At 37.8% G+C, this 26301-nt stretch overlaps 1 protein-coding gene across 5 annotated transcripts in view; it reads right to left on the reverse strand.

Moving 5' to 3' along the window:
- The window catches only part of cadm1b (cell adhesion molecule 1b), a 146226-nt gene that overhangs the window by 111122 nt on the left and 8803 nt on the right, over positions 1–26301 (reverse strand). Inside the window, exon 1 of one of the 5 annotated variants that reach the window (XM_038692596.1) lies at positions 8165–8315. The exons of the other annotated variants lie outside the window; for them this stretch is intronic. The gene's annotated coding sequence lies outside the window, so the exon portion shown is untranslated. Of the gene's footprint in view, positions 1–8164; positions 8316–26301 lie in introns of those variants that run through there. 5 annotated transcript variants of the gene reach the window in all.

Consider the following 26301-nt stretch of genomic DNA (forward strand, 5'->3'; position numbering starts at 1 on the left):
GTAAGCTCAACACCACTGAAGTCGACAACAGACAAGTTTTAAGAGATCTAGAGCCGCTTTCCACAGAGATCCAGCAATCAAAGAATGTCCGCCAATATATATCCCCTTTTTGGCTCTGTACCTTTCATACAGCCAGCGAGTTGGCATAATCTTGGATAAAGCGGCTATATGACAACAATATCATGACAACAGCCACAATCCATAGCCTAGTATCAATCAATCCAGCACAACAATTTGGCCCATGCATGGCGCAATAGCACAGAGTCAGGATGATAAAAGATGCTTTCACTCACCACAGCGGAGGGCTCATGTAAGGAGAAAGGCGGCACGGCGGTTTATCCTCTGGGCAAACTTCTGGATGACTCTGGAGTTTTTCAGAGAGTCTGCCGACTAATTTTTTCATGTAGTTTAATAAAAGTTACAATCCACCTGTCTCGTAGCTCGTAGCTGTTTTCCTCCACCTGTTTGTTATGCTGCTCAATGGATCGCGTGTGCCGGGCCGTGAAATTTACACTTTAAAGTAATGATAAGCCCAGTTTCACAGCATCATCCAGGTTACTCTTGCTGTTCTCATGTTTTGCAATCCTCTCAGAAAGATGAAGATGAAAACAGTCACAGGACGCTTTCCATCAAAGCCAAAGGTGCTTAACAGGTCAGGTCAGTGGGACAGTGTCCATTTGACATTAGCTTGCTGTTAGCGATAGTGATAACCTGTTGCTATCTGCAGACTTGTATAGCTCTTACACACAGTACAATACACAAAACTGTGTAGCAGTGAGACACACATATTATAAACTAGCCAGGCTACTAACTGTCTGTATGTTAAGTAAATTACACTTTTCTGTCTTCTGCATCTTGTCACTAAGTTACCTCAAGATCAAAAACAACATCACAGTCCGTCACAGCTCAGGGTCAGAAGTTACCCTCTTAAATTGACAGAGCCTAATATGACAACACGTATATGCTGCTAAGCACCTTTTAACTCAAACCCAGGAGTTACATACAGTCTATAGTATTTTATGCATATGTCCCTCGCCGGGGGGGGGGCAGTTGGTGCCCAAAATGGTCCAGTTTTTGGTCCAGTTCGTGCTCACACTGACATTTACAAACACATCAAGAGCTGTAAGCATTGACATATGGACTGACAGGTAACTCACTGACTGGACAGTTTGGCTCCTGTCATCCTGCATCATCAGTGCTACATGGATCCACGTGGGGAAATCAGATATCGATGACTGACAGTAGGTCATGCAGCACTTTTCTTAACGTTTGTTTATCTTTTCTGGTGTCAAAAAGAAATAATTCATTATGATCAATATTGGTCCAGACTATTCGTGGACCACAAATAGGTAGAAACAAAAAACAAGCATTTTGTACAGACAAATGCACCATAATTAATTTGAACAGGTAAGAACACATAGGGGACGTGTTAAAAGCATCCAAAGAATAAACCCAAACAGACAGTTAGAATTTACTCTGTATGTAGGTGCCCCCTCTATTCTTTCCCTCTGTATTTCTACATTTATATGAGAAGATACTTTTGGTTTTTAGTGTTTTTTGTTGTTGTTGTTTTTTATAACTGAAGCACATCTTGGTGAAGCAATGTTGCACCTCTCACCTAATAATGGAGTGCATGCAGTTACAGTCCTGACACAAACTGTGTTTACATACTACATAACACAAACATTTATTTTAAAGTAAGTGAACTCACTAATGTCAGTTTATTAGCTATATTTACCTTGTGATGTTAAATTAGGTCAAATTTAAGAAAAACTGTGATGAATCTGTTTATTAGTTCATGGGTTTCACACAGCTGCTGCTCCAATTTAAATTTAGTTTATTATGAATTTTTGTTTAGTTTACAGTTAAGTCGTTATCTACCCAGCATTACTGCCTTCCTGCTGTCAACAACTAAGCAACAAAATGACATGAGCAAAATGACAGTAGTATCAGTGGGCACAGGGATAACATTAATTGGATATAAGAAAGTCATTTAAGACTCATTCAGATTAAGGACAAACGAGAGTGCCTTAAGTTGCCTTGTGCCTTTAGAAAACTTTAAATTTGGCATTTATATAAGGAAAGTAAGTGTGAAATGTTTCCACACATGACAATGAGTGGGCACTTTGGCAGATTAGATTTTTGAAATAAGACAAAGCAGAAAGGAGGATTTCCTCATGGGAGGAGAAACCTTGGCTCTTAACTCTATCCATTGTCTCCTAGTCTTTTATTTTCCTCTACTTCAACAGAGGGATAATCTGCTTCAAATGACACCATATTGTTGATAGCAGAGAGGCTTATTGTCCTCCTTTCATGTCTCTGATAAAAGACACAGAGAGCTACTGTTCTAGCCACCGGGATTGAGAAGAGAGTACCATTACACTTCCTCATCTCCATAAAGCCTCCATTCATCCATTTACCTCTCAGGACTCTGGGCTCCGCCAGCCTGAAGGAAGAAGCAGTCGAGTGCAGAAAGCTGCTTCACTTTGCTCTGCTCAGTATGGTGTGGCACCCAAGCAGGCTGATGTGCTGAGTAGTGACAGTCAGCAGATTTGCTTTGTTGTGCACTTTCATTTAGGCAACAAGGGACTGCTTTCGTTAAGTGCAACTCGCTGGGATAAAAGAATTAGAATTGGCGAAGGCAGGCAATGTTAGTTTTACTCCATCACTTTGAAATCCCAGCTATAACCATCTGTCTAACTCACTCCAGAAATTCAAGCCAGCAGAACCACGGATAGATTATTAATTTCAACTCTTACAGTAGACACAAAAGGTAGTTATAAGGCAAATTTTTTGCAGCACTGATGCAGAAACTGAATAGACTTAAAGCGATCACAATTGAATATTACTCAATTATCCTTCAGGGGAGATATCAGTCCAAACATTGCTGATGGGGATGCTAGACTTCTGGAGCATTTTGCTGAGCTTTTTAACCGCCCATCGTTAATGGATGAGGGGCTCAGATGAAGGAAAAATGAGCACTTACAGTTAGAGAGCGTTCACAGATGATGGTGTGTTTTCTTTGTCTTGCTCCTTCACTCTCTCTCTCAGAAAAAACCTGTCTGGAAAATTCTAGAAAAGCATTTGAGAGTTCAATACTTCACACCTGCATCACAGCCAGATGGCTGAGCATTAGCAGGAGAGGCTGCAGTGTAAAAACCTGACAGTCATTCAATTCACACATCCACTGACCCAGGCCACCCACCCAAACCAAAAGAGAGCCCTCCCTATGCACACACACACACACACACACACACACGCACACACTCATTGCTGCATACACACGCACAGACCGAGAAATATGTGTTTACAAAATAGAGCCCTCGAGGAAACATAATGGCCGGCAAAAGCTTCCATGAGCTCTGAAGAGAGGGGTGACTAACTCTCACTTGGCCATCTTCATTAAAGCTTCTGGTAGAGCAAAGAGAGCTATAGGCCAATGCTGAAGCAGAGCAAGGCTAACCAGCAGTCCCCCACACACACACAACACCATTCACACTCTCACACATACTCTCTCACACACACAGTTTTGTTTATCAGAAAACAATGATCAGACAGACAAACTGTCAGAGTCTATTCTCACAGTATAAAGGTCATATTCACAGGTGCAAGGATTGTCTAATTGCACATTTCATACCATCTTGAGCCTCTGAATGGAAACTGCAAAGGCATTTCCAAAGATAAAAAAGCAATAAGAGCTCACAATATTATGTTTCTCCCCAAACATATTTGGAGGAATCATTGGCATTCAAATTACAGAGTATATTTTCCAGCTGATATACTTTAAACAAGATAATCATCAGCGGAGGGAAGTGGGGTAGAAATTTCATTGAGCAAACAATGATTATTTTATTCATAATCCAGGGGAAAAGGAATAGGGAGAATATCAGATGAGATGGTTCAGGGTGAACGCGAGCTTAAAGCCACAGGAGAGTCTGTTCTCATCAACATCAACTAGTGTCTTGTACCGCCGGAAATAAAAAGAAAACAGTGTCCTACAATCAAAAAGATTAAATGAGAGGGGTAAGATAGAAAACACATTTGAATGTAGGAATGGGCAATATTTCAATATTACTCTGTTATCGTCTCTCCATATTACCGTGACGTGACAAAATTATCATATGGAAATTTGTGGTTCACAGTTTTCATGTGTAAATGAATGATAACACATTTTTCTAAAAGTCTGTCACAGCGGGAGATCTTAAACACATATTGTATATGTATATTTTCTCATGTTTAAGATTTTGCTCCAGTAAAGCTGCTTCCTTTAAACATACATTGCCAAGATGACTCATAAAAGCACCCTGCAGCTCAGAAAATATATAAATATATGTTTTTTTACTTATTGAAATATTTTCATACAAACATAAAAAATACATTTCTTCCAAATGCTTAAAAAAAAGGGTTTGTACCGAAATGAGACACCCATGATTTTAATGAAATGGTCCAGTATCGATCTCTGGTGTAAGAGTCGTGCAGACATTTTGACTTGTCAAAGCAGGAAAAACACAAGTGTTACTAATGACATTAACTCTATTCAAGTGTCTCAGTAAGCCATGACAGTGTGACAGTGAGCCAGAATGGATTTTATGTTTTCAAATATTGCCTGAATATTCACAAAATGAATATTTACATATTTTGTAATGAAAACCTATAAAATCTGAGACACTGTGTTGTTGGAGTTTTTAATGGCACTGTACAGAGAACAAGTTTCACGCTCAAATAAAAGGGAGGGACTAGGGAGAGAATTTTGACCCAGTTGAATTAGTTATGATACCTTCAAAAGTCAAAGGCTGTTTAATTCACATAAAGATTTCACTGGCTTCAACTGAAGCTGCTCCCAAAAAGGAGCAACACTTTAAAAACATCAGTGTTATCTGAGTTATAGCTGAAAAGATTAATCAATTAGGTGATCAGTCAATTGACAGAAAATTAATCTGCAACAATTACATTTTTTTAATTTTGCTTCTGGGTGCCAGCTTCTCAAACGTGAATATTTGCTGGTTTTCACTGTCTTTTAACATAGTAAACTGAATGCCCTTGCGGTTTGAACTGCTTATCAGACATTTAAAGGCATCACCTGGGGAAATGTGATGGGTATTTTCACAATTTTCTGGCAATTTATGCACACAAGCAATCACTTAATTAATCGGGGAAATAATCAGCATATTAAACAAATAATGACTTTAATAAATAAATGCAGGCCTGCTCTTTATGTTTAGAAAAATAATGCAGTAAGCAAAAGGTTACCGATTTAATCCCTGCAGCTTCTAGCTTACTGAACAGTGACACTGTATTGTTATGGCTTAGGCATATACTCAGTATTCTTATGTTAAATTTAAGCAGCATCCATGTAGATGAAAAAGAGCAGACATGTGTTCAAATATTTTCAAACAGTGTCAACTGAGGGTCCATGACAGGTGTGCTGATAATGGTTACAAAGGTGGTTTCCAATGCAATTAAAACTTAATTTGACTGAAATATCCATATTGTTGTAACCTAAGAGCTTTTGTTGGACATGCTTGCTGCCATGCACATATGTCTCTGTCATTGCTATAGCAACCAATGTTGTTGTTACGACAGCTAATGATTATACTCTCCGAGCACACAAATCAGATCTGCTCCCTTGTAAATTACTTTGTTGGAAATCCTCTGACTTGTACTTGAAAAGCACACGTGGTTGCATACTGGAATACACCGCTCGGGAAATAACAACAAAAACATCTTCCTTTCAGAGAATTTATATGAAACCTGTGAATGCCTTTAAGTGTATCATTTCAAATAATAGTAGATGCTCAGCATGATGGGTGAGGTGTGAAGTGAGTGTGAATTGATCTTTAGTTCTTCTCAGTATTCTTTAACAGTGAAGATGTCAAAACTATGGCTGTTTGAACTATGTCTACATTTCTGACAGTTGTGAACTGCAGCTTCAAGTGTGAATGAAAAGCTTTGTATAAAACTTTGAGTTGCTTTGTTTCTCATCAACAACTTCGAGCTACTGTGGTTTTGGGACTGAGAAGTGAGAATGTCAGAGTGTTATCCTTTGAAGGTGTGTGAAAATCAATAAAACATTTAATAAATGTAAAGATAGGGACATTCAACTGCAAAAACAAAGCAACAAAAGAAGAACAGGGGAGTTAAACCTCATCAAATTCCAGATGTTTAGTTCAGTGCTTGACTTGATTTTAAAATCTAGCCTCCTGTTAGCAATTTGCCCTGGTCCTCTGATCCGTTATCTGTTCAAGGTTTAAGACAAGCAGATCTTCAAGCTATCTTCTATGATCTTTCCCACTTTAAAAGTGCCTGGGAGTCGGACTTGGAGTTGGGCTGGGTCAAAACTACACTCAGTAAAGTAGGGTTGGGTTGTATTTTGGTCTCGGGTTTATCAGCTCTGATCACTTGGTGTGTAATAATCATCACATGGATAAAAGACTAAGCTACTTTAGCCATCCTCACAGCTCTCTGAAGTTGTACTTTGAGCTAAATACCAGCATCAGAATGCTAACATGCCATATTGTAGCCTGTACTGTGTACTGAAATATCACAAAAAAGAAAAAAAATAACAGAAAATGCAAGAATACAAGAAGTAGGCAAACCAGAAACAAAACCAGTCACATGGACCGAAAGACAATGGATCTGAGAAAAATTATTTGGCAAAGGTGTATCCATCTCCCATTTAACACATTAATTATTTTATGAAAAAGTTAAAAAAAAAGTAGAAGTGAGCATAAAAATATTTTTTCAAAATTTTGCCATTTCCTTCAGCTCTTTTCTAATGTAATACATCAAAATGCTCATGAAAAAATGTTGATGGAAACAACTAGTGACAACGCAACCTTACTGATGTTTAGCAGGTATAATATTTACCATGTTCACCAGTTTATTGTGTTGCAAATATTTGCTAATTAACATTAAACACATGCTGATGGGAATGTCATTAATTTTGCAGGTATTTGGGTATAAAGTACTGGACAAATTGAAATATTGACCTGAAGTAGGATTCATCCATTGGAAACAATGAATGTCTGTACCCAATTTCTTGGCAATCCATTGAATCTTTGTCGAGACATTTACTAAAAAGCAGAAATATCAACCTGCTTATGGCTCTAAAAGAAAAGTCGGGATCATCTAAATCAGTGGGCTTCATTCCCATAAATATCTGTACTTGCCATGGCAAATTCATTTAATAGTTTTCAATATATTTCATTCCAGACCACAGTGGTGAACCGATCAACATTACTATCCTTACAGCCATGAGTGTCTGAAAGTGACACAGTGAAGTGGATGGGAAATTACATGTATTGCTGCTCTGCTTAACTGAGGCTGCTCCTAAATTGGTTGGCATCATGTGGCTGCCGGTGTTGATGTTCTCTCTCTGATGGAGATTTTTCAAGTCTAATTTTTCAAGTCTAATTATTTTCAGGTTTTTTAGGACCGTGTCTGACTGTCTCTGGTTGCATTTATGAACGAGTCACTGACAATTGGGTGAACTGGATTGCAAGACTTAGCAGAAACTGAACCTGGATCTCTGCAGGGGTAGGTAAGTGTTTAGCCCCTGCATCAGCCATGCAGCTCTTGATTCCGTTGTTTTTAATCATCGGCTTATCCAGATCATTAACGCAAAATTATTCTGCCTTGGAACTCTTTGGAGCTGCTGAATACTGAATGGTTGGTATTGGTTTAAACATAAAGATGCAGAGATATCAAATGCATACTATGGATATTCTGATATGGTCACTGCAGAATGTAGTAGAAGTATGAGCAAAACTGTGGTGGAAAAGAATCGAACAAGCCAGATAAGTCATAAAATCCAACTTGTTTTGACAAATCAAAGGGGCAAAGAGAAAATCACTTATTACTCACCCTGCTGGGGAAACAAAGACAAATCACTATCTACGTCCCATCTCATCAATAGATAAATCTATACTTTAACACATCCATAGTCAGGCAAGATTAAGTTAACTGGCCACACAGACAAAGCAGCTTCCATTTTGTGGAAGGTACACACCTAGAAACAGAGTCTTGATGACAGCTTCATCAAGATTGAAACTACCAAATAAAACAGACTAGTATATCATACGTACGTCGCTCACGAACATCAACATTTCCTAAGAAGTCTGCATCATTTATTTTTCAGCCATGCATATTTAACAGTTGCTCTCACTTGGGGAAAACAGGCCACTTCATGGATCTCATTCCAGGAATTCATCAGCACTCTGTCAGGCAACATGGCAGCCAAATATTTCTATGTCAGAAATACGTGGGCCAAAAAAGATGCTGCAAAGAAATAGGACATACTGATGATCAACTGTGCTTAAGACACGATGAACCAAAGCAGCACCATTCTTCGAAGGGAAAAAATAAGTCATATTATGTAATCGTTCAGATGTTGTGGAGCTGCTGATTCCACCTTCAAAAGTTATATATTCAAAGAAGAAACAATCAACCTGTAATCCCCAAACCACCATACATGCAATCTTCTGTTTAAAAAACAAATCACTTCCTCTCAAATTTTATCATTGGTGTTGCTCTTTTGGTATTTGTTGCCTAGATCTTAAGATTAAAGCACAGACAGTGAGATAACATAAGAATATACTGTGTTGTGTCTGACTGTATTACAATTCTTGGCACGTATATTGGAATTTTTAGGATTTAATCCAATCTTAATATCACATCAAATACAAATCCTAATTAGAAAAGTAATAGCAATACTAACACTAATGCTTTTATCTACAGACAGTATATTTGTGGCAACTGCTAAACTTCAGAACAAAAGAAAGGCAACAAAACAGTAACAAACAAAAAAGAAACATTTGGTAGACTGCCATAAAAAGCCTATGTTCAAAGAAATATGGACTTGCGGTGCGTTGCATCATGTGGGGGGGCACACCACCGAGTCATCTGCCACGGAGCTCATTCCAGACAAACCTGCAGCCGAGTGTATATGCAGCAAAACAGATAGATTCATTGAACGTTCTTTTTTCACCACCATCACCTTATTTTAACAACAACAACAAAAAAAGAAAATCTACTGTGTGATATTTATGGAATATAAATAAAAATGTATGAATAATTAATTTCAAGGTCAATTTCATAAGCTTCCAGTGCCAGCACAATCAATTGCATTGAAAACACTGTTCCCTTAAAGTAGAAACACAAGTAAAAAAATCTCCATAACTGTCATTGTGAGATTCAGAGGGTCTACGTGGCTGCATCATAAAGGTCTAATTTAGCCTGTTTTTCTAAGCGAGAGCTCCATGAACACTCCCACCGATTGCCACATGATCTCCACAAAGAACTAAAACACAGGGTGTTTTCCCTTAGCGCAGCCATAATGATACATTACTATTTATGCTCCGGCAGCTGGTGGGTGGCTGTGCTGAAAAGTTACTCAGTCTGCCTTCTTTATTTGCCCCCTGAATCTTGTAAGGCACTGCAAGGTTCAGTTTTATTTGAATGCCTCAGTTAGTTGAGATGTAAATTCCTTTTACAAGTTGAGTGATGGCTCAGGTTTTTTTTGAACTGTGAACCAAAAGATTCTCATCATGTAAATAACTTCTCCATGTAGACTTGTTTGTGTAGTGCAGTTCAAACTATGTGTTTAATGTTCAAAGTAGCAGTGATGCTATTGGCTACTTACTGCAACTTAATGGGACGCACATAGATTAAAGTAGAGCTGTAATGATAAGGCGGTTACCAGATTTGTCCATAACAGACAATTATTTTGATAATTGATCAATCATTTCAGTCATTATTTCAAAAGAAAATGCCAAATATCTGTGGGTTCCAGAGTATTTGTAGCTTTTTTGAAAAGCTGTGATGGGTGTTTCACGGACCAAATGATTTATGCAGTAATCGTTGCAGTCATAGTTTATATCATCACTGTGTAACTTTAAAAAAAGAAACAATACCATTTTCCTCTCACAAAGGAAAGGCTGAGTTCATAAGAAATCAAACACACCCCTGCTCAATTTAATTTAGTTATATAATAAGATGATTGACTTCAAGACATTTACATTTATCTGACGCTTTTATCCAAAGTGGCTTACAATTGCTATATATGTCAGAGGTCGCATGCCTCTGCAGCAACTAGGGGTTAAGTGTCTTGCTCAGGGACACAATGGTTTTTCACAGTGGATTTTAAACCCAGGTCTCTCACACCAAAGGCATGTGTCTCGTCCACTGTGTCATCACCATCACCCACCCACATTTTTGCTTACGTAGAGCTGCTTTAACGTCACGGGTTTGGAAATAAAAACACCCAAATCAAACATACGGCTCAGATTTGAATCATTTTCACACTTTAAAAAAGCTGTGTAGCTGCTTTCGTCACTGCAGACATTTCACCATTTCATGCTAGAAAGGTCAGAAACAAGCCCAGTGTTCATAAATATTTTGGACTGTTTATCTTTATATGAACATCAGTCTTACAAAAAAGGAGGTGCATAATAACATCTGGTGAAAGAATGAGTAGGAGTATTAGCTGATGTTGTAAACATCATCTATCCTTGTATATTTGAAACATTTGACCACAGAAGACCTACAGTACAAGCTAATACAGGCAATACCTCCACACAATGTCAGTGTTGCCCTCATTTATCTATTTAAATATTAAACATTTAAGAGCTTAGATGAGAAATATTTGCAGATGTTTCCTGTCTTTTTTGATTAAAGATCAATGTCTAAACATTATGGGTCACGTGTCCCCCCCCCCCCCCCCCCCCTCGTTTGTTCTCTGCTGCCAAGGGCACAGCACAGTATAAAGCATGTAGCACAAAACAGTAGGCACACTGGGCACATGATGAGAAGTTTAGATATGCCTTCTTTAGGCATTAAACACCGCACGCAATCAAAGGTGAAATTAGCACTTTCTGGTTTATTAATTCCCAGGGAGGAAGTCATTTGATTATTCTGCTCTTCCACTTTTGCTTCTTACTGCTGTCACACCTCAAACTACAAATTAATTGGGTTAAAAATGCAAAAAGAAAAACGAAAAAAACTGCACCTCATTTTCTGCCAGATTTTGCACAAGCAAAAAGCTCACAGTCTCAGTAAGTCACAATCATCATTTGATTTTCAACTGCTGAAGGCTTCCCCCATGGACTTTTACTATATCCAGGCCTATTAATGCATGTATTTACAAGTATATGACTTGTATTCTTCTCAAGCCAGACTGACAAGCATTTCTCGACAGATAATTAATTGTGAAATATAGTCTGATTGTGATCTAGGAAGACCCTCCAGGGGTATGGGTATATATAATAAATATCACAGAATATAAGGCGTATGTGGGAATATTAAGTCTTCTTTGGGTTCACAAAGTATCTCTCCTGTTCTACAGTGCAGCTCCAGTTTTAATATTAAAGATTTAATAATGTGATTATATTCTGTGGTTTCAGACCATGTCAGTGGTTCTCTATCTGAGGAGCTGCATATTTTCTTATGTTAAGTACTATTTCTATTGACAGAGCATCATTTAAAAGAAATGTCAATTCTAAATATTAAATTTGCAAAAATGGTAACAGTTGAACTACTTTATAGCAGACATTGAGTAGTAGACACATGATTTTAACACACTATAATATGGTTGTAAGCTCATCTTGGGGCATTCTTTGAGCAATATTTTTATTTAATGAATGCCAACAATTTCATGAAGACAACCATTTCTTAGTTGGGGGGGTGGTGATGGAGCAGTGGAAAAGAGACATCCCTTGGGTGTGAGAGACCCGGGTTAAAATCCACTGTGAGACACCAGTGTGTCCGTGAGCAAGACGCTTAATCCCTAGTTGCTCCAGAGGTGTGCGACCTCTGACATATGTAGCAATTGTAAGTCACTTTGGATAAAAAACATCAGCTAAATGAATAATGTAAATACTGCTGGGATTTAAATGGGGGTTAAAATAGTTGTTTAAATGCAACTAATGATTATTAATTAATTTTCATTATCGATTAATTTGCCAATTTTTTTGATTCATTTTGTCCATAAAACGTCAACAAATAATAAAAACAATACTTGTTATAAATTTCCAAAGCCCAAGGAGACGTTTTCAAATTGCTGGTTTTAGTCAACTGTCATATTAGCATGAAATCCTCACATTTAAGAACCTGAAGCCAATCGCCAACCATTTTAATCCTTTTAATCGCCAATCAACTGATCAATTAATTGTTGCAGCTCTACTAGTCTGTGATATCTTCATACTAACCACACACTGAAAGCTGGGTCAGCCTCTGTCAAACATTATCAAGGTACCGTAAATAGCTTGTCTAAGTTCAATATTGATTTTCAGCTACTGCAGTTCTCACAGTAAACTTCTATTCATACATACATCTGAAGACTGGACTGCATGCACTATTCAGTCCTGTTCCACTTGACAAACCCAAGCCATTAAAGAAGACAAAAAAAAAAAAACAACACTTAGGCTGCTGGTGTAAGAAAAAAGTTTTTGACTCTTTTTCATCTACAAATTAGTCATTGACAAGATCCAAATGGGTAACCTTAATTAACTGAAGCTGCAGCGCTCCAAAGTCTGAACCACCTGGCTGTCAAACAGGGAACACAGCTGGCCATCGATGTGCGGTCAGCAAGAGATGGACTCATATTTGTGTGTGTGTGTGTGTGTGTGTGTGTGTGTGAAGTTTGACTGAACTGAAACTTAAGCTGAGGCATAATTTCTCAAATCCCCCCCCCCTCCCCCCCCACACACACACTTAATGTGATTCTTTTTAGCCAACAATACAGAAAGTAAGGCAGCTATTCTGGCAGAATTTTGCATGATGACCAACTTTGCTGGATTTTGTATTGGGTACGGTAGTCCCTAAATGCATGTAAAAATGCAGGAAAAGGGTTTCAAATTGCTAAATATTTTAAGAGTGTACATAGGATGTACAACAAGACAGAACAATATTTCCTCAAGGGGAGTCAGAAGTGAAAAGATAAGGTGGAAGCACATCGATTTCCATGTGGGAGTCATGCTTTTGTAATCTCCCTTAGAATTGTATTGACTCTATTTTCTAAGAAAGCCACATTGTATTTTGGTTGGCCCCTCTTATTTCTGTGTTTGGGTCGGGTCAATATCAGTGCTGATGTTATAATTCAAAATAAGTCATACAACCATACAACATTTCCCTCTGAAATGTAGTGAAAGGTTATGTTCAAGTAAAGTACAATTACCTCAAAAGTGTACTTTTGTGCAGTACTTGCGCAAATGTACTACTTTCCACTCCTGTTCAAAATAACCTTTATGTTATGACCTATAACTAACAATTAAATTATTTTTCTTCTGTCATTTACGTCATAATAGTGTTCAGTTCCTAGTTTCAGTTTAGTTCCTCAAACCCTTTCCAAACTTTGTAGCAGCCCAGTAAAATGTCCTACTTATTAACACATGGTGCCTTTGAAACAAGGACAGTCACTGTAATTTTAAAACCTCTCCCCCCAAATGGTTTCATCACATACTGTAAATGCAGCTTAAAGAACTGCTAAGATATCATTTAAGTTTTTAAAGGTCATATAGTTTGATCATCCACGCTGCACAACCTGGTGACAGATGTGATCAGGTCATGTGCTTTGGTTGAGCTTATGTCTGACCCAGAAAATTGGACTGAGAATATTCATGTCTGCGCCCTTGGAGAATTCCAGAGACTCTCTCTTTCATGACCGTGATACGACCCTTCCTGTAGCACACATGGGCACATTGCCACACCATACTGTAAAAATGCTACCAGATGGCCTCCATATCCTCTTACTGGCTGACTCTGTGGTTATGGGTTAACCGTGTGACGCCTACTCCTGAGTATTTTCACTGTGATTGTAGATGGTGCTGTTTGGGCACACACAAAACAGAGCAGCCAGCTTCAAAATCAACTACACAACGATAAAAGAAGAAAATAGCCAAAGGGGGGAAGAAGATTTTTCATTTGCTGCCCTCTGCCCTGTATTTTCTTCAGAAAATATACAGCGGCCATTCTGCAAGTTAGCACTGGTTTGTAATTAAACTGAAAGAGTAATTTATCTGAAATTTATTTATTTGTTCCACAGAGAAATAGCAGCTCTACATCTGCTTTTTGGCTACATATCTGCTAGCCCCAGACTCTGCATTTCATGCATACCATCATATTTAAGTCTCAGAGCTAAAAAAAAAATACCTGGAGATCTTAAAAAAACAAAACAGATGATCATTTAAAACACTTCCTGCTGTTCTGAGGTTTTTCCACAATCCTCAAACTCTTCTAACCATCTGAATGAAAAAAATTGCCTCTGCCTCTCACACACACACACAAAAAAAAAGATTTTTAAACCTTTTTACCTGAATTCACTAATCCACATGGCCGGAAATGATATGTTCTTGCTGTTAATGTAAAACGTAGAGGAGTCTTTGAGAATTCTGGATTTACCTTCAGAACAGCAGTAAGTGTTAAACAACCCTCTGGGTTTTTCAAAGGTTGTCTGGCTGTATTAAACCCCCTGGTTTTAAATCTCTATAACATCAAGTGCCCCTGACTAAATAAGCAATTAATTAAAGTTGAAGTTCTGAAAAAATATCCCTATGTATTATTTACCCTGTACGCAGGATAAGCGGTTGACGACGGATGGATGGAGGGATTATTTACGAGTTTACCCCTTAAAAAAAGCTCTGTCTCATCAGGACTGTGTGCATGTGGTTTCATCACATTTGACTAACAGTGACCCGACAATGTAAGCAAACAAGCCCACAACTGTTCAAATGTTGCTAAATACTTGTTCCTGCACAGAAATACTTGACTTTTTAAAATCAGCCCAGCCCACTTTAAACCCAAGAGGAGAGCAGAGAGAAAAACACAAAATCTCTCCTGAAATAACCAAAACTCTTACAACTTTGTTCATGTAGAAGCCCATAGTTTAAAGAAAAAAAGCTGAAAATAGGTTTTCAGCTCTGTGGCTCAAATGTAATGATAATCCTAATGATAACAAAGTCAGCCCATGTGTTGTATTTGATAGATCATGCCCTACACGTTTTATTTGAATCATCAAGAAGCAATTATTGAGATGCATAACTGTCTACTTCTGCATTTCACCAGATGTAAGATGATTTGCCACCTTTTCAATAACTCACTTAGCACTGTATTTCAAAACTGGAGTGAGGAGGAACAGCGGAATAAACAAAACAAATCAGCCTTAATTGTATCTAAAATTAGATAAGTGCAAGACAGGAGGATTTGTAACAGTGAGGGAGGCAGTGGATGAAAGAGTGAATCAAGTCAAGATCATTGAGAGGTGAGTAACAAAGCCCTGCCAAGCTTCACTGTTGTGGGAAAAGTGGGGGGAAAATCTCCTCACTTCAAGGTTACTAGCAGCCAAGCTATGTGCAGCAAATGAAATACTCAAGGAAGACATAAGTCTCATTAAGGCCCATAAAGGACATCCCTAATAAAAATCCTCAGCCTGACATGTAGGAGCTCTCCAGTGATGGCTGATTAATTGCTGGTGCAAATGAAAGCATGAGAGATAGCTGAGGCTCTGTGGCTGTAATTTATCCTCTCCTGTCCTGTCTCGTCCTCGCAGCCTGGGGAGATTGCCCAGGAAGACAGGAGACGGAGAGTGGGTGGCTGTTTTGAAGAGGGAGGGGGGTAGGCATGGGGAGAGAGTATCATCTTCATATTATATGGAGGAAAACATGTTGAGGTGGCCGGTGAGATCATTTGTTTAGATTGTTTCAGTTATAACAAGCTGTATGTGTTGACATCTGGGGGTTTGAATAGGGGAGAAAAACTCCCTGAGCAGGTCAGACTGATAATGATGACTGCAACATGGTCTGTGAAGAAGTATTGTGGCAGCAGAGATGACCCAAAATATATTCTCGGCGGTCATACATCAAGTAAAGACTGTGCTATTTCATGACAGCTTGCTCTGTAATCCATCAATAATATAATCTTACTGATTCTCAATCAGGATATATATTTCATCATTTCATCATCTCCTTTTGTCAGATCTCTGTTTATGATTAATAGAGAGGCTTCCAATGCCAGGAGGGCATACTTGTCAAACATATGGCTAATGAGTGAGTAATTACCTCCATAAAATGCTTTGATGCTTTGCCTTTAATCATATCTGAATCAGACTAAAGTGGATTAATCAATGGTAAGGAAAGCTCTAAGGATAGCCGATGATATATATGGTGGTGGCCGCAGCCAAGGTTATAAGACAGACATGGGGGTCCAAGGACAATCTAGGCCAGGATAATGCCCAGCTGAGGCCAGACACACACCTGCCCTCTAACTGTAATAAGTGGCTGTGGCACATAAAGAGGAGTGAGGAAAGAAACAAAGGAATGGGGCAAAGGGGTTGGGAGGAAAAGGACATCGCTGTGTGTACACAGTGGCCACTTTTACATGAACCAACCATTCTGCTGTCCTGGTAGTAATTTGTCATGTTCATGTCATAACTTGCTTAGTATAACCTAGTTAAATTCCCACTCCAAGTATGAGAAACAGGGTGTTGTTTTAACAAGATCTGGCATCTTGCAGTCCTTCACTGTTATTCCTAAAATCATTTCTGTTCCTAGTCTTAAAAGCTGGCAGCTACACGTTCCATGTTTTTTTTCTGTTTTGTTAACTGGCACAATGCAATTTCTTTAGTCAGAACTTAATGACTAAACAAATAAATAAACATTCTGTTAATTGGTTTATTCTTACTGTCATACTCAGGGTACAGGTTCACGTAAACAGCTTAATCTGAATATCACCTCACAGTAAAAGGCTCGCAATAGTCTATATTTTTGTCATTGGCAACAAATACCATGAAAAAGACCAACAAACCATTTAAGCACTATTCACTTGTTACTTTTCAACTTCTCTACCCTGACTGTGGTTCTCAGCCCAAAGCCCATCCAGTAACCACAACTGAATACTTTCATTTGTTTAAAAAAAGGGGCTCAGTCATTTCCTAAAACTGCTCGGCATTGTATTTATTTGAGTTTAGCAAGTGTTACTGCACTGTTAGTGCACCGGTTGGGGACTGTTGTTTTTATTAACTGGAGATTAATACACATTTGGTGCTCTAGTATTTACAGCAGTGGGACTGTGTTTGGGGTGTGTTTGGGATTGACTCAAAATAAACTACATGACATGATAATGAAGGAACATGTCACCTAGAGCGACAGTGTTGCTCACTGATGTGTTTTCAATACCAACAATGGAGGTCTATGGTTTCACAGAAGAAGAAGATACAGTATATGAGGCTTGGATGCATAGCAGCACTTGTTAGTGGGATCAATTCATTTTGATTTTTATCTTCTCATGGGTTTTGTTGACAGTAAGAAAAATATACCCCAGAATTGTCCCAATGTTTTTCAAATATTTTGGGTCATCAGATCTATTAGTTGTAACCAAATTAGCTGTTTAGATGTTGAGATATGTAAAGGACATTTTCATATTTTGACATATAGCACAATATGACAAATGTACCACTGCTATGCATTACAATTCATATGGGTAAAACACAAATTTTAACAACTATTTCAATTTTTAAATACAGCCTGCTTAGAATCATCCATTAAGACAACATCTATTTGTGAGAATACTAAGATTAATGAAATACTAAGATCTTTACAATATGATTCCAATGAAAAATCAATAAACGATTATATTTAGTTATTTACCAGGCCTAGTGCACCTTCAACATTTGATTTGACTTCCATCCGATCACGGTCTAAGATACTGATCATGCGAGTCCAGTCGGGGACTTTTGTTTCATGTCATCCCTCCTTTCTCTCCTCTAATTTCCTCTTATCTCTCCACGCCACTATCAAAAAAGACCAAAATGATGTCTGATTGCTGATGTAATTCTACGAATTCTGTTGTAACGCCCGTCTACTGGTGTCCACCTATGACAACAATTAGTACAATGTTATCACAATCTGAACAGTAGGAATGGTAGATACACAAACAAGGATAGATTTTTCCTTTAGTTTAAATGTGACCAGTAGCCAATTTACTGGGCCTGTATAAATGTGGACAGCTGAGCTTTAGCTGGGCGACATTTGGACGGACAGCAGAATCAAAGCACTATCAGAATCTTCAGTCTAACAAGCTGCTTCAAGCTGATTGAGGCTATGAAAAATTCAACTGGCCACATCACTGAAACAACAAGTAGGACAAAAAAGGGCCTAAAGAAACATCACCTAAACCAAACTGGCAGTTTAAGTGATGCTTAACACAACAGCATGGAAGCGATAGCTTAATAACAGGAAACAGAAGCGTCAGACGACTGTGGCTGTTGAAACGAGCAACGGCGCGCTGCCAGACTCATTGTCACTGTCTGCTGGTGGCGCGTAAGCTGCAGCTCTAACAGGTGATATATCATGTGAACGATCATACAGCTGGCTAGAGTGATGATGATTTAAAAGGCTTGGTGAGAGGAGACAGCTTGTCTGAAAGCCTTGTTTCACTGTGTCCGCAGTCTGATGTGATGCATTCCAGAGTCACCTTCAAATGCAGCATCATCTTGACTGAGGGCTTGATGGGTCTCATAAATACCAATCGTAATTATAATCCAGCAGCAAACAAACCTCCATTATTCAGGCCATTCTGACAAGAGTAAGGGTAAACCAAGTAGGGCTCGCTGGCATTTTGCATATCTTGTTTGACTGATGTGTCATTGTGATGGCTTAATACTCCATAATTATGCCATTGTGGATGCCTGATGGCCAAGCCGGTCTGGGTTGGCAATATGCGACCGTAGAGTGAAGAGTGAGATGTTTTGCCACAAATTGCATCCGTGTTGATGACATAAGAGGCGATGAATATTCGGAGGTGACCTACTCAACACAAAGAGTGATGGCTGGAGACAAAAACAAACATGCAGTTGGTTTGTCTGCTTGTGTGTCGAGGGAATTATTAAACACAATTATGCATAATCACTGGACAAAACATGCCACCCATCACTCTAATAGTTTGTTTACTATGAATATATCATTTCAAACTTTAGACATTACATAAGCACAGGGTGACAGCATTTTCCTAATAATGTCACTTACACTTACAATATATTTTGACAGACAGGTCCTTCCCCGAGGGCCCGCCAGCTGTCATTCAACAGTTCATCAGCCATGGGCTCACTGTGTCATCCGAGTAACCATGAAAGTTCCCTCTGCTCTCTTTTCATCTACCTGTGCTGCTAATCAACAAGTTATCATGTCAAAGAGACAACAAATGTCTCTTTCTTCTGCATTTGAGTGATGTTTACTGTACGTATACAGAACTAAAATACATGTGTCAAAATAAATGTTCACACTTTTTGTTGTTAACTTTCTTCCTGTTCCTGACAAAGAAGTGTTTAACAAATTCTACCATCATCTCCAGACTGCACTTTCTGCAGCGTTATAACATAAAAGGCTTCCACATGCTAAACCACAGATATCTGCTCTTACCCATGTTCTTCATAAATAGTACATATAGTTTGCACTTCATCTAATATCATCACTCAGTTTCTACTTATTGTAATTTTACAATTTTTTATCTCTGTACAACATCTATTTTAATTTTTTCTGTGCCTCCTCTATTGCTTCTGAAACCTCAGAAGGAGCAACAACCTTTTCCTGTTACATTTCAGATGCTTATTTGCTCAGAGAGTTAAATGAGGAGATCCCTACCACTCTCAAATCTGTCCATTAAATAAGCTAAAGCCAAGAGGAGCCATTTATCTTAACACAAAGACTAGAAACAGCAGGAAACAGCTAGGTAAATAAAAATACACCTACCAGCACCTCTAATGTTTAGTAATTAACACAATATATCTCGTTTCTGTACTGTAAAAACAACAAAATGTGATTTTATGGGGGGTAGAGCCAGGAGATAGTGAACTTAGTGCAAATATTCGGAGCAAGGTAGAACAGCTAGTCTTGCTCTGCCCTCCAAAAAATTAAGCTCAATGTGACAAAACTTCAGTTTTGTAGGGATTAAAGCTTCAGTGTGTAAGTTTCGCTTGTGCATTTGTCCTAATTTCACATTGCTTCTTTTGACTACTAATGCTATTACTACAACTTCAGCTTCTTTTTCTAACCATGTCCTGACTGTACCTTCATATTAACAATTCAGAAATGAAAGTGATTTAATCATATGCTCTGCAAGAAAGCAAGTAAGCATATTTCCTAAAATGCCAAACATTCCTTTAAAGGTAGATTTCTGATCTTATCCTAACCAAGGATATAAGGATAAAGGGTGTTATCTTATAAATACAACTGACTTGACTTGACAGAAAACTGGATGTCAAAGACTAAACTAAATAAAATGTGTTGTCTGCTTGATTAAATCCAATTGGATTCGGTGTGAGGATGCCTACTGTTCAGTCCTATGTGCCAACTGATCGTGAAAACACAAGGTTGCTGTGAACAAACAAAAAAATGTGTGGCATCCTGGTAAAGACTGGTAATTGCTTGTCCCTGAAAGCCACTTGAGTTGTATGAAATCAACAAACTTTAATTTTGATCTATAAAATACCACAGAAGTGTGACTGAGATTAAGGGTACAGTTTTGTCCTTAACTGAAGCACAGCAAAATGCTCCTTAATTCATTCTTTACACATGGGTCCCTTACTACACATTCCAACCTTGAGATTGGACAAAGGGAAGGAAAAACTGCTTCCCAACTCCCCCATTCACCCAGGAAGTGTGGGGCTGAGATCTACGTAAATGAAAGCATCACATAAAATAAGGGACTGAATTGCAACCTTGACTCGTCACTGAAAAGACAGCTATTGAAAAACAGAATCTTTGTTCTCCTCAATATTCCTCTCATACACTTCTTCACTGGACACAAATACAATTTTTACACTTTATAGTACAACTAGGGAATTTAAACCACCTATTTAATTAAATTCATAACCTAAATATTAGATATGAAAGTTATGTACAATTATAGTTAAAGGATTTGCTGTGCGCAAGATACCATTATGTTTTTTGTTGACATGGTATTTTATATTTAGCAATATTAGATTTGAAAGTTGCTCCCTTTGCTGCAAGCGATCTTTAATAACACCACCAGAATACCAATCGAAGATGTTAGTTAAGGCAAAAAGCAACAGACTCAGGGGAAAATAAATATATATATCATTTTGCAACAAAAAGACACACAAGAAAATTACACACAAAAAATAAACTTCTAAACAACTTGTAAATGCATGAACGGGAGGTGAAATGTAGCTGTTTATGAATCTTAGAGGTGAGATTGAAAATGAGATCATTCAAATTACCACACTGTTGCAAGCAGTTACTGCCTTTCAATTGATATGTGAAAGGATTTAATCGTGGAGATGACTCTATCTTTCTATTATGGACTGTAACACACTTGTATGCAGCAGAATTTTAAAGTTTTTAGCAATTAAAAAGGTCTCAGGCTGTAATGAGAGTTCTGTCACAGAAAAGACACAATCAAAACTAAAAGCATCACACATTCACTTTTATCAAACGTATATCTTAACAAAACCATACATATTCCTTTTATTTCACGACTACAACTCGCATGTAATACATTATTTACTGTATTTTGGTGCTAGAAATGCACAGTTGTATTAGAAAAGAGAAAGACAAGGTCAGAGTGAGAGAAAATACTTCAGTTCATCTGGTAGGTGATTTCATGCCATATATATCAATAGAGTTTTTTTTGTTCCCTGGGTGAAAACTTTCAATAGCCTCTACCCTGTAATATCTGCCGTTTCACCACAAGCAAGGCTGCTTTCTGATGATTCAAATAATTTCAGCCCCTCTCTTCAAATGGAACATTTTGATGGATTATGCAGTGTCAACCTTCGCCGCACTGAACACATTTGAATAAATGTAGATTTGAGATTTACTGAAAGATGAGGCCAACATGTCAAAGTGATACACAACTGCATGCAAATGCTCTGTACTTTGAAGCTGCCTCACTTCAAAAATGTGCCGTGGAATTTTACAAACTCCAGTGCACCAAATCTAAATTGTTTTTCATGTTAATTTCATTCGTTCAGGTTTCTGTCACACCACATATTGCATATTGTCGTATTGCGTTGACAGGCAGTAATGAAGTTAATAGTGATTTGTCTGTGCTCTGAGATCTATTGTGTAAACTGTCTTCATTACAGACAAAGTTTTCATTTGCCATCATGTCATTAGAAAGTCAGTGACAAGAATTTCAAATGTGAAGAGGTTCAGTTAAATTGGCCTGAACGTACAATATAAAAAAGGCAGAGAGAATAAAACAGCAATTTGTGCACACAGTGAGAAACAATCAGCGCAAACCTTAGAAGATATGACATTTGGGTACAAGTGACAAAATGAAATCATGTACAACAACCCTATTACACATGTATGCCATTTGACAACCCTTAAGTCTACTGATATTTGAACCAGAATAATCCACGTTGTGCAGGTCCAGCCTATTTATTCATGCGCAGATCGCGATTCTCTCAGGCTTGGGAAATCAGCTTTTGCTTCAATACCGCCTTTGTCACACTCATACTTCCTTGCCCTCACTAACTACACTATCTCCCTGCCTACTCAAGCGAAACTTTATGCTAAGTAAATCATTTACATCTCCCAAGCAGCCTATCTACATTTTCCAATAAAACCCTAAATTGATGGATGTCATCTTAGTGCTCACAGGCAATAACTCCTGCTGCTTCGAAATAACAATATGTTTTGGTTTTATGAGGTCTAGACATGCTATTCTTTTTAATGACATCCCTAGGCCAGTGCTGTTTACATTTATTGATATCTGTTTTTAGACTCTTGTCTTCCACAGAGGTTTTTCATACAGATCTAAGTTTGACTTGTGCTAACAAAACAAAACTTTTCACTTGGTAAATTTAGACCACAGAGTGGGGCTGTAAAAATATTTTGCTCACATTTCTCTGAGATTCCTTTTACTGAGATTAAAGTCAGCATTTCTACTATATTTTAAAACTCATAAAAGACTAATGTGAACCACTTGACAGTGTTGTTTTATTGAAGGTGGCAAATAATCTACTTCTGTTTGTCCTCTTACAAATCAAGTTAACACCATTAGATTTATAACACTCAAAACTTCAATTGGCATACATATAAAGTGAAGAAATTGCGCTGACAGAATGCTATAAAATATTAAAATATAAAATTTAAGTGCAAATACAATTAAATCTAATCAGCCACATCAGATCTAAAGCTGGATACAAATGTGTTTCTCTGGTGGTGTTTCAGCACCTAAATGCAAAAGCTTTAAGGCTCTGAAAACAAATTTTCTCAATTAGCTTCCTACTATTATAGATGGGATCCTTCGTGAACACAAACAGGTTCTACCAAAGTTAGAACAGTCCTGATTATTTCACGGAATAAATTTCTGTATTTGTGTTTGTCTGTGCTCTTCTCACTGGTTTGAAGTGGGCGGGGTTCAGATGGAAAAAAAGGTGATGTCATATTCTAAGCAATTATCATACATTATCAGTGAGTGTTAGAGTGTTTGCCAACCACATCATCTCATCTCTTTGAAAATTCCCCCCATCATGACTAACAACTTCGTAATTTGGAGGAGTTTCTCCCAAGAGAAAACTCACCCAGGAAGTGATGGAGTTGCAACTGCAAAATCTAAAGCAAGCAAAATGTAAACGACAAAGACCATTTAAATCTCTTTTTACTTCCAAAGGCCATTTTGACAGTCCAGAGGTCACCATGTTTTTCATGATGCACACATTAACCAGATTTGCACTTAAAAAAAACAACAACATTGTACACATTAAATAATAATAAACAGACAGTGTTACCCACTTTTTAAGTTAGTCTTTTGTTTTTTTACTTAAATTATTAAGGACCAACATGCTAAGCACAACGTCACTACTGCCAAACTGGTAATGAAATCTTTTTAATGGCTGCATAAACTGACAATTCCAGACAATTATCCTGTTTACAACTCACATATAATGATCCTGTTTATGAACCACAATGCCTCAAGATAATAACAGTGGAAAGTGATGCTTTGTGTCATGCGTCTGCATGAAAACAGAGCCCTTGGACTTCACACAAGGAAATGGTAGTGGCATTCATGCAACTACTGTACTTCCATTAAATGGACTGACAGCTCTATTTATGTTAACAACATTGAAGGTTATAAACAAAACATCAATGTATGGTTCATACACAGCATGAGGGACAGAGCAAAGTTCAGTCTCAGCACAGGCAGGTTCAACTATGAACCGTTGTGTCCATACATGTCACTTGTTACTCTAAACTCCCTCGTCCTAAAACAGCTTTATTATTATTCTTTAACATCAAGGCACATTAAAAGAAAGAAGTCAAAGGAGATAGGCGTTGAACCTTTTTTGTAAACAGTCATTCTGCGCTAATGAGAGCTGGCATGTGTTCTGCCTCGGAGGATAGCAGAAAACCAATTGAAACACAGTTTTAGTGAGGGTGCAGACTTAACAATGACCAATTAATTTTATGTGGGCATCATGGACTGTCAAAACTAAATGAGACCTGATTGGACAAAAGAGCTTGAAGAACTTAAAGTACCTCTATGTGAGAAATTAACTTTGGGTGATTCTTCAGCTTGTGTGCACACTAAATAGAATTATGGATTTCTTTTTGGGGGGGTGGAGGGTCTTTTTGCCTTTATTAGATAGAATAGCTAAAGAGAGAGACAGGAAACGTGGGACAGAGAGACGGGATGACATGCAGAAAAGGGCTGTGGGCTTTAGCCTTGTATATGGTTTGCATGCTCTTCCAGGTGAGCAAACCGGTGCCCCTAAAGTATCAATTTCTGCATGTAAGCTACAACACAGAGTCAAATGTCCCCCTTGCTCCAAAGCTGTCACTACAACTGCAAGAAGTGTACCCGAGTGTGCGGAGGTACCCGCTTTGTTATTCTGTCATTGAGCTGTCCTGTTGCTTTTGTATTCATATGAGTTTATCATGAAAATGCAGCTGCAGCTTCTAGTCTACATATAGATATGTAAATTCACTACTATAAAGTGCATATATATGTATACAGAAACGCATCTTAGCCGATATGGCATGTACTACAGCTTCAAACTAGCTAGGAGTTTAGAAAATGGGGACTTTTTGGGGATAAATGCTTGTCACATGGTAAATTAGGTCAAATGCCTTTAACATAAGTGTGAAGTTGGATGGCATGAATGGCTTTAGTATGCTATGTAATGTATGTATGTATGTATGTATGTGTAGATTTTTAAAAAGTTAATAAAAAGGAAGATAATCTGTCATAACTGGCAAGAAGTGTATTGTCAATGGGTGTGGCATCTCACAAAGAAGCCATAAACTTCAGAGCAGATTCACAAAGCAGCATCAGAAATAGTACACTTTTGAGTATATTTATACATGCAAATATAACTGCTCTTCTATTTTTCTCCAGAATTTGTACACTGGTGGAACAAAGAACAAAGGACAGATGAAAGAATTAACTCTGAGTGAAAATCTGACAAGTGGAATCGGCTTATCTTGACAAATGAATAGCATTAATGAAGGTCTGCCACTGAAATCCATCTATAGTGAGTACTTTAGCAGTGTAAGTTGTACAAGACTTTTAATAGGAAAGTTATAAAGTGCAGTAAAGAAGAAGAACCAGAACAAAACAAACATCAACACATAATGACATGGAAAAAAACTTGCACTGACTCCATTAGGACCCATAGCTCATTAAAACAGACTCAACAAACTTCAACGCTCCTATCAGAGCCCATTGGGAAAAGAAAAGAGAAAGTAAAAAATGTATAAATTCCAGCAAAACGAAAGCAAAAACAACAGCTAAACATGAATTATTGGTTAAATTAATAAAGAAAATTACTAAAATATGATAAAAAGTTTGCAATTAAATTTCTTTAAATGTTTTGGGGGCTGTTGGTTACAACTGTAGTTGTATTTTGTCAGTGATTAAAATATAAATAAAGTAATAGGGGTATGAATATACGCAAACTGTACCTCAAATACTAACAGCAACAGGAGTTTAATGAGTTAAACAAAAACACAAAAATCTACAGGTACAGTCAAATGTTTTACATCGTGTGTCTCAAATCCATACTGCATACTAATTTTAATCAGGTTTTCGTGTGTAACACTGTAAAAGTGTATTGATTTTTAGTGTGCTGTCGATGGACACTAATCTCCAACACTGTAATTCTCAAAGAATAATGAAAACAAGTGCGTGAAATAGTTAAAAAAGAATAACATTACATTTTTGAGAAACACTTTGCTTCTCCTTACTGCGTTTAATTGGCATTTTAAAGTCTGACGTCTAACGGTGTTCATCAATAACAAGTGTATAATTTCCTGTTAGTATAAAACAGTTACATATGTTTATTTC

The sequence above is a fragment of the Micropterus salmoides genome, unplaced genomic scaffold, assembly GCF_014851395.1.
Source record: "Micropterus salmoides isolate LMB-PRFRI ecotype aquatic unplaced genomic scaffold, ASM1485139v1 Ms_hic_scaffold_3, whole genome shotgun sequence".
Taxonomy (NCBI): domain Eukaryota; kingdom Metazoa; phylum Chordata; class Actinopteri; order Centrarchiformes; family Centrarchidae; genus Micropterus; species Micropterus salmoides.